This window comes from Nicotiana tabacum, chromosome 5, assembly GCF_000715075.1.
Source record: "Nicotiana tabacum cultivar K326 chromosome 5, ASM71507v2, whole genome shotgun sequence".
Classification (NCBI taxonomy): Eukaryota; Viridiplantae; Streptophyta; class Magnoliopsida; order Solanales; family Solanaceae; genus Nicotiana; species Nicotiana tabacum.
Window position 1 is genome coordinate 96,610,121 of NC_134084.1, and position 9,830 is coordinate 96,619,950.

Here is a 9,830-nt window from a genome sequence, read left to right on the forward strand (position 1 = left end):
AGTAGACAAACTAACATTTTCATTTTCTTTTCTTTTTTTTTTCCTTCCTTTTTTAAAACAGATACTCTATGAGAAATTATCAAAGAAAAACCCTAAAAGAGAAAAATATTTTTTGATTCTTTTATTTTTTTATGAAGGAAATCTAAGGAATAAACCACAGAAAAACATTTTGAATCTTCATTTGATATCCTGACGCAAGATTTCGAAGCAAGCAATAAAAATGATACAATAGAATGTTTTTGGATTTCAATTTTGATTGCCTAAATGAAAAATTCTAATGATAAACAAAAGATAAAGTATGCTTTTTTTTTCTATGTACAATATCCTAAAGTTCTAATGAAAATAAAAAGAATTTTTTTTTCATCTTTCATTAATTTCCCAAAGAAACAACTCACAAGAAAATCTTTTTGGATTTTGGAATTAATGCCTTAAAGAAAATTTTAAAGAGGTACTAAAAGAAAAAAAAAATTTAAAAAAAATTTGGTCCTAATATACTAAAGGAAGTATAAAAGCAATTTTTTTAAAAAAAAAAAATTCTAGATACTAATTTCCTAAAATAAAACCACCTCAAACTTTCTTTTTTTTCTTGATTTCTAGGAGTAGTATTTCTAAAGAAAATTCTAACGGAAATATAAAAACGCAAAATATCTTCTTTTTTTTTTAGATTTTTGAGTTACACCACACCTTTTCAAATATAAAATAAAAAGTACAATAACAAAAAACTCGACATTGCTCTACAAAACTAGAAAGTAAAAGACAACAATAAAATAAAAATAACACATATAAAAAATCTCCTTACGCAACTCCTGAATGCGGTGGTTCTGAGGTATTTGTCATGCTCAAACTCCGGTAAGTGGATCCACACCTGTATAAGAAAACTTTAAACCAACACTATGTAAGCCAATAACACTCCCTACTGGACACATGCAAGACATGATTGAGGCTATTTTTGCAAACTGGCTTATTTGGCCAAAAGGTGGCTAGAAGTGCAAAATTTGGCTATGACCCCGAAAGCCAAGAACCTAAGGTTTACTAGGAATACCGGACCCTATGTGGGTTGCCTACGTATCACGCCCCGAAAGACGAGAATCAGGTATGCGTAGTTCGGGCAGATTGGGAATGGAGTAAATAAGCTAACTCTTTTTTTTTTTTACTTTTACAAAACTCGGACCATGAAAGCTTTAAGCAAAAGAAAAACATATAGTTTTTTGAAATATTACATTTATTTTTTGAATTTTCAAAAGAAATGCTTTAAAAGAGGAAAGGAATTTTTTTTTTTTTTTGAAAATCAACTTGAAACCATTTCAATACCACCAAAACCATCTGATACTATGCAAAAAAAGATACAAATCCAGCCTTATCTAACTCTAGCCCCTCCTTTAAAGATAAGCTACTAGCCGATGGCCAAACCATTTACAAAGAACGGTCACATATGTAAGAACTGGTCAAATCTGCAATTCTGGACAGCCTCACAATAACTGACAAAGTTACAGCCTATTGGTAATCTCCCGAGCAATGTTCTTGAACAACTGAAGCAATAGTAATTTAACCAAACAATTTTGCAGCCTCAATACACTTCAAGCAATTTCAATAAACAGTTGCAAACCTCAACACATCACCTTTCAGAATTCCAAATTCGTAGTGCACAAATCTGGTTTGCAGATTCTTATGCTGAACAAAGCCTCAAGAAATGGAGTTGATGGGTTTTTCTCAATTCTCGACAAATGTTAAATAGAGGAACTGAGTAACATGGTTGTAACTTGACTGCTAATTCTGGACCTAAACGATTCATTAGCGACTATCACAAGAGTTTACACAAAAAAAAAATCAGTTGCAGCTAGAAAAACAAGCGGTACAATCTGAAATTCAGTAACCAAACTTCAGCCCCAAAGCGACAGATTTTTCTAGCTCAAATTCTCTTCAGCTAGCAAACTAAAACAATGCAGAATTATAGCAGAAATTAGGGCAGTTCTTAGGCTGCAGTAGTGCAGAATCTACAGCTGTGCAAATTTCAGCAGCCCAGTTCAGAAACTTAGCAACTGTGCAGGATCAAACTCAAAATGTATTTAAAATTTGGAACCAGGCAGAAAATTGTGCGGCAGACAACTCTACAGGTTCACATTTGTAGCCTGCTGGACCAACTGACACTAGACCAAACTGGCAGCAACAAACATGGCAAATTTCTTTTGCTGAGCAGAAACTGTTTAAAAGTGCAGGAACATGGCAGGTTTCTCAACCAATGAATGTGAGCAGACAACCTTAGTATAGATCAATGTAGCCAAGAAACCTTCAAGTGAAACTCCTGATAGAAAGTCCTTGCTTAGGTTTTTGTAACTGTCAAAGCTGCTCAAAACTGATCACAAACTGATATTTGCAGCTTGTCTTTAGCCCTCTTTGTGTTCAGAATTTTCAGGAACAATAAGTTCAGGTTCGAATAATTCTAGAACCAAGCTTAAAAGGGAAAAGAAAAACTTAACGACAGAATTTCAGCAACGTAGATTTACTTGCACAGTAAACTTCCAAACTGGATTGATCTCGAGCTGAGTAGCAGAACAAGGACAAATTTAGCTCACACAAGTTCAGAACAACAGCCCAAATTCAGTCGCTAACAGCTACTATCGACTGAAATGAATTGGACAACAATCTCAAATAATCCTATTTCAGTGCAAAGCTAGAACAAGCTCGTAAGGTCAGTTCAGCATTCCCAACTGAATTCCCCAACAAGAACTTCATACAATAGTTCAAACCAATGACAATCTCGAGTCGACTTTACGAATTGAAAATCAATCAATTTTAAAGAATGGAGATGCAATTCAGTTTCACTTCAATCAATTTCAAAGGAGCTAACAACCAGGAACTCGAGTCGACTTCACGCATTCAAACCAATTAACTCAGAAAGATCGAGTCGATGTTCAGTTGATACTCGATTCTTCTTCAAATTTTTCAGAAATTAAACTAAGTTTAGACTACAGAAAGAAGGAAACTACTTTTTTGAGATTTTTTTAAAAAAAAAACTTTTTTTTGAATTTTCTAAAGAAAGATTTCTAAAGAATGAACTAAAGGAAAATATTTTTGGATTTTGAAAATTGGGGTCGGAATCGATGAGGTTTGCCTACGTATCTCACATTCGGTGAGAATCAGACCCGCGTAATTCGGTCAATTTGGATACGAGCGAGAATAATAAAAACAACTGACATATAGAAAACACATTTTTTCCTCTTTATTTTTCGAACAATGATGAAGCATATAAAATCTTTTTGGATTTTCTTTTCTCTTTTTTTGGATTTTTTTTATTTTGAAAAATGATAAAAAGTGCAAAATCTTTTCAATTTTCAAGCTCTTCTCTTTTTTTAAACAAAAATGTAACAGAAAACATAATTAGGCCCCGCTCGCTTTATCCTCACACTTCACCCTCTCTTTTTACCTTTTTTTCATTTTTTCACTTGCCCTCAACTATCATTGGTCCGCCAAATGACCCTTTTACCCTTGAATAAATGCAACATGTAGCACATAGGATGCATCAAGATGGTATTTTCATTTCGGGTGCACCTGTCCTAGACAGACCCAACCCCTGTGTTGAGTCTCCAAAGTCAAAATGCACATGATGCAAACAAATGTTCCTACTAGGGATCCGGCATGAGGCTGTGTTTTTCTAGGTTTAAATCCTGGGGTTTTGGTCTAGACTTGGGATACCCGAGCGGACAACTGGGGCCGAGGAGGGGGCGACGTACCGGGAGCACTGAAGTCTAACCGCCTTGTCGCTTGCCCAGCCTCGTTCTACTTGGTATAATTTCTACAGAAAAAGCAGGCTACGCGAACGTATGCACCATTTTCAGAAGACTCGGATGGGTGGCGTAAGAAGACAGTTATATACAATCCAGACAATATTAAAGCGATAAACAGATAGTACTTAGCACAAAAAGTTTCACAGAATACAGTAATATCAACAATAAATAAAGCCAAGCAAAATCATATTAATAAGCTCGAATTCTGAACCCTGAACCAGAGATTCTGGGTTCGATCCCCAGCAGAGTCGCCAGAGCTGTCACACCTCCTTTTTACCTACACCACTGGAAGGGTATAAATATAAGGGAATTTTTCCAATTAAAGGACAATCGAAACGGGATTGTTTATTTATTTAAAAATCAGAGTCGCCACTTGGGAGATTTATGGTGTCCCAAGTCACCGGTTCAAATCCCGAATCGAGGAAAAGGATTGACTCTGTTTAACAGTCCGCGAACCAGAAATCCGGGTAAGGAATTCTGTTAACCCGGGAGAAGGTATTAGGCATTCCCGAGTCCCGTGGTTCTAGCACGGTCGCTTTGATCATACTTGGCTTATTAAATTTGTCTAATTACTGACTTTAGATCTTATGTGCATTTATCTATTAACCGCTTTAATCACTTGATTATTCGTAATTAAAGAATTGAGTTACGCATACGTATACACTTTTTTTGGCGCATTAAAAATCATGTCACGCGAACGTGTCCACGATTAATAACGCTTGTTTATTTATTTAAGAAAAATTGATTGAAGTTGCGCGAACGCATCCCTCGAGTCTTTTTAGAATTAAATTTGCAATCATATTACGCGAACGTATATATTATCACAATACTAACCTAAACCGAGCCTAAAGCAAACTAATGAAGAGGCACATCATGATTGGATACATCTCTCGTCGACCAATTTCAACCGAAATAGCATCAGCCTTAGCAAAGAAGAATAAGCAAAAACAAAAAGAAAACAACTTCCTAGAAACAAGCCAACCGTACATATGGAAATTAAATCTATTAACTATGGTATCATTTACAAAGACCATTAATACACTAAATGCTATAATTATGTTTACTCTTAGAAAATATAGTCCATAAGCTATTAACTACACATTCTCTTCTGGAAAAATTGATTTATTGTGGTTAAGCAAATCATTAAATAAACTTATAAGCCATGTCCAGTATTTGCACTCTCCATAAGTGATGTTAATACTTTTATTTCTTTCTTCAGAGCAAAGTGTCGAAACAGATCATGTCAAAGAAAATTAGGCACTTGTCAAATTTTTCCAATTTCACAACTAGACTAGTTTCAGTCAAACAGGACAAACAAATGGAATATCAGTAAAATTCACGAGAAAATTGCATCACAGACTAGTATATAAACTAGCTCACAAACATCTTCTGTTAATGAAATAAGGAGTAGTAAAAATATGAACCTGTCAAAACTTTCAATTAAATCTTTGGCGAATTACAGCAGTTAAAATGAGCGACGATGGCAAAACACGACCGGAAAACTTGAATAGCAACTCCACAAAAACGAACACCCTCTACGGCTTTCAAATCGATACTCATGGCATGATCGGGTCTGGACTCCGCTGAACGAGTGATGGAGAAATGACTGTGTTTGTCTATTTCGGAAAGGACCGAAAGTGAGAGTGACAAATTGGACTTGAAACTTCTCGGAGCTTACAACGAAGAAGAAAGGGATGGCGGGTTTTTGCTGTTTCCAAATTCTGATTTTGGACCTAAGCACTTCGAAACCGATTGAGCAAAGCTTCTCAAAGACCCATGGCTAACGCGAGGTCGAAAACGAGAACGAGAGAGATCTGTAAGGATGTCAATATAGCCGATCTCCCTCTCTTACACACGCAATGTTGCTATTGATTTTTCTTTGTTCAATTGAACCTTAGGGAATTTTTTAGTGCTAAATCTGAGAATCGTCTATCCCCTTTGCAAAAAATGGAGATGGCTTTTCTTTATGTCGTTTTCAGCCTTTTAGCGGTTTAGGCCCACATCACTTCGTTCCTCCTTTTTGATTTTTTTTAAGCACTAATATATAGGTAGAGTCTAAGTTTAGGCAGGTTTTTAGGTTAAGGGGTATGGGCCTAGGAATTATGGGCTTGGAAATTATGGGCTAGGTCCAAAATTAGGCATAAAATAGGTTGCTTGAGCCCAAGTTCTATTCTTCCCCTGCGAACGAGATTAAAAATACGGGCCCATTTATTAATTAATCCTACTATTCAAATAATTACTAAAATAAAACTAACCATTAAAACAAACCTATTTTTGGCATTTTCAAATATCATTTTAAAATAAAAATACGATACTATTTTTGTATATATTTTTTAAGATTTCTTTTTTAGATTAAAAATGACTACAAAACATTAATGAACCTATTTTTGTGATTTTTTGTTTTCTTGTAATAAAATAAAGTAAAAGAGTCAAAATTACTTAAAATATCTATATTATCCCTAAATTAAATATTTTACGCTAATATATAAAAAATCTTGGGGAGGGTCAAAAATCACACGTCTACAGCCATTTGGGATAAATTTATGATGTCCCAAGTCACCAATTTTAAATCCCTAATCGAGGAAAGATTGACTCTTTTTTATAATCCGCAAACGGAAAAATCTGGGTAAGAAATTCTGTTTACCCGGGAGAAGGTGTTAGGCATTCCCGAGTTCCGTGGTTCTAGCACGGTCGCTCAACTGTTACAATTGGCCTATTATCTGATTTTAATACACTTTTGAACCTATGTGCAATTTAATTTTAAACCGCTTTTCATTATTTTAATGAAGATTTCAACGTCATCTAAAATACGTCTTTGGACCACGCCACATGAAATGCACCCGCAGTCCGAGACATATTTTATTTAATGTTATTAAGATTTGGATTTGGGTCACATAAATGCGCACCGGAGTTTAGGAAGGTAAATTATTAAAAGAACGCGCCTAAAGCAACTGCGCATTTGCAACCTTGTGAGGGCCATGGAAAATTCTATTAAATGGCTCGCCTCGATCTCTAAGGATAAAAATATTAATTAAGCGAGGGCCATGCATTTTGAGATTTTATTTGGCACGGCTCACCTCGAATCATTCTAAAAGGAAATTCAAAATTAAATTTTTGAGGGCCATAACCTATTATTGTTTCGGATGGCACACCTCAACTAACTAAAGATCTGTTCAATTAACTATTTACCTCACTAAACTTGAGAATTCTTATAAAAGTCATAAACTATGGAGTCACTACTGGAGATTAAAGTAAACCAATTTGGAGATTAAAACCTTGCTATCCGGCTAGGTGGTTGATGCAATTTTGGTCATGAGGTGTAGGAAACACTTGGTTGTTCACTTTCTTGGCAAACTCAACATTCCAAGCTAGGCAACTTTATCTTTATGGATCTTCAGGGAACTATAAGTTTCACTCCATCTAAGAACTAACATACTTCACCATCACTACTATTTCAGGGAATCAAAAGTTAATATACTGTAATGAATCCATTTCAACAAGTGAATTAATTCATCAACCACACTTCTAAGAAGGAAATTGAACATGCTACAAAGGAAATGGAATTCACAGGGACCTATCCATGACTTGACAAAATAGAATAGCCTTCGTACATGGTCACACATGAGAGATTTCAATTAAACCAAGACAGATTCAATAATGAGGGCTAACAGTGCAGCATCTGTTACTCAAAACTACGCAAATCTGCTGCCTAAATGGTGCAAAACAGGGCCGCTTCAGCTGGCTAACAGTCCAAACAAATGTCCCAAAATACTGCACGTCATCGACTTAATTTACTACTCAAATTGACTTCTTCAACAGCTCGAAAGAGCAGAATTCTTGTAGCAGAAACAAGGTATACAAATTTTCAAAAGAGCAGGAAAATAGAGCAATCTGAACATGTACAATCAGCAAAACAATTAATTTGCGCCAGGTTTTAAAATCAAACATAACAGGATACTACGTGAATCATTAAGATTCAACCCAGACACTATTGCTACCCTAAGAACACAAGCAGAATTACCAAGACTGAGCTTTAGGATTTAAATAGCATATTTCAGCACTGCCTCAAGAAAACAGACAAGAATTCCAAGGAAACTACTTCATGAATACAGCTGATGCATAATTCTTACAGCTTGAAGATCAGAATGCACTTCGACATGAAACAAAGAAATAATTTGATGCAAAGTAAGGTCATATTCTTTTTTTGATGAAGAAAGTAAGATCATATTCTCAACCAGCGGTCATGGTCGGACTCAGATCTCAACACGAAGATGCGACCAACTCAAACACTCAACTCAAATTTCTCAAGTAATAACACTCAATGAATTAGGACTAAAATAGAAATGAGAAGCTATTTTTCCCAATTCCCAGAGCTTCAAGGTTGAGCTCAGCTCACACAACTGAACCTCAACCTTTAGTTTTAAGTCCAAATAATGTCAACAAATAGACCCGAACCAAGTTTTCATCCACAATACATCAAAGAAAATCGACATAGCTCAACAAACTTCACAAAAAAAAACTCTCAGCTAGTCACAAATTGATAATAAACTAAACTCGAATTCACTGATTCAATCCCACAAAAGCTTAAATGACAGCAACAAAGAGATGCAAACTTAGAAATTCCATTTCTCAAGAACAGCTAAAAACAGAGTTACATGGGAGAAAGAAAATCAAACCTGAAGTTGCAAACTTCTTTGAATAATTACAGCCTTAATAATACACCTTTTGCCTTCGAATACTAGTGAAGTTCAGCAGCAAATACGCAGGACAATAGTAGAAATGGAATCGATGAACTTGAACCTCACGAACATTCAATAGACCTCAGTTCATTTCCCTTAATTCAAAGATGAAATTCAGAAAGAAAACGAACTCAACCTTCGAGTTCAAACCGAACTCATTAGTGAAAAATGACAGTTTCTGAACTTCCAAACGCAGAGAACAAAGAGGCTCAGATTAAACACAAAAATGAAATCAGATTTTTTTGTATTTTACTATTGTAACTGGAATTAAACTAAGATGGTTTTCAAAAATCAAAAAGAAAAAGAAGCTTTCTCAAAGCCCTATGTCCCAAGTGACCTCCTTTTCCCAAATGAGTCCCTCAGAATCAATCCCCCAAAATTCTCCCTGCTCAAAATTGGATGAGGTCCCTTTTAAAAACGAGCCCCTGATGAATGTGGAGCTCGGATTGAATGAAATCAATCCAAAGCCTCACACTCATCCAACGAATCATTCTCAGAACCTTCCAATCGCGTGCTACATCTCAACATCGGGCGAGTGAGAGGAGGGAGAATCTTTGGTGTCAGAAACCATTAGAAATGGCAAGAGGAGAGAAGGAGGAATGCGTGGTTGTGGGTTTGGATTCACTCGCCATGGATTTGGGTGATTCAAGGTCTGATTTGTGTGAGAGAGGCGAGTGAATAGTGAGGCATCGCTGAATCTTGGGAAATTAGGGTATGTGAGTGTGTATTCGCATGTGTATGTTTGGGAATGGGTCGGGTTTAGGGGGCAGACAGGCGGGTTTGTTGGGGAATTTGTTTTGGGCTTGTAGGATTAAAATTAAAAAGGCCCAAAGAGACTTCTTCTACACTTCCTTTTCTTTTCTTCTTTTCAAATTAATTCTTTTTAATTTCCAACTCTTTTTAATTCCTCTTTTTTTTCAAAATTAAAAATAAAATCCTAAGTTGAATCACAAAACCAAATTAATCTAAAAAAACTAATTAATTCTTAATAATAATTATCACAAGTAATTAAAAAGCGAATTAAAGGAAAAACTACCCAAAACAAAAACTACAATTAAAAAGGTGCAAAATAGGTTGTTTTGTGATTTTCCCCTTTTTATAAAACAACTGATTTGCTAATTAATCCTAAAATATAGAATTAAATCCTAAATGCAAATGCAACATATTTTTGTATTTTTTTGTGAATTAAACAAAATTAACATGCACAAACAAATGCGAACAATTAACAAAAATACTACAAAAATCTACGAAATTGCAAATAATGGGAAAATTTTATTTTTCTTGAATTTATGGGAGTAATTCATAT

The 9,830-nt window shown here is 35.2% G+C and overlaps 1 long non-coding RNA gene across 1 annotated transcript; it reads right to left on the reverse strand.

Moving 5' to 3' along the window:
• Nucleotides 1-343: 343 nt before the first annotated feature.
• LOC107817606 (uncharacterized) lies at nucleotides 344-5,785 on the reverse strand. Its single transcript, XR_001655230.2, has 2 exons — nucleotides 5,210-5,785; nucleotides 344-2,540 (listed from the first exon to the last, which is right to left on the reverse strand). It is a non-coding gene; the product is annotated as an uncharacterized LOC107817606 (long non-coding RNA).
• Between the last annotated feature and the right edge of the window lie 4,045 nt (nucleotides 5,786-9,830).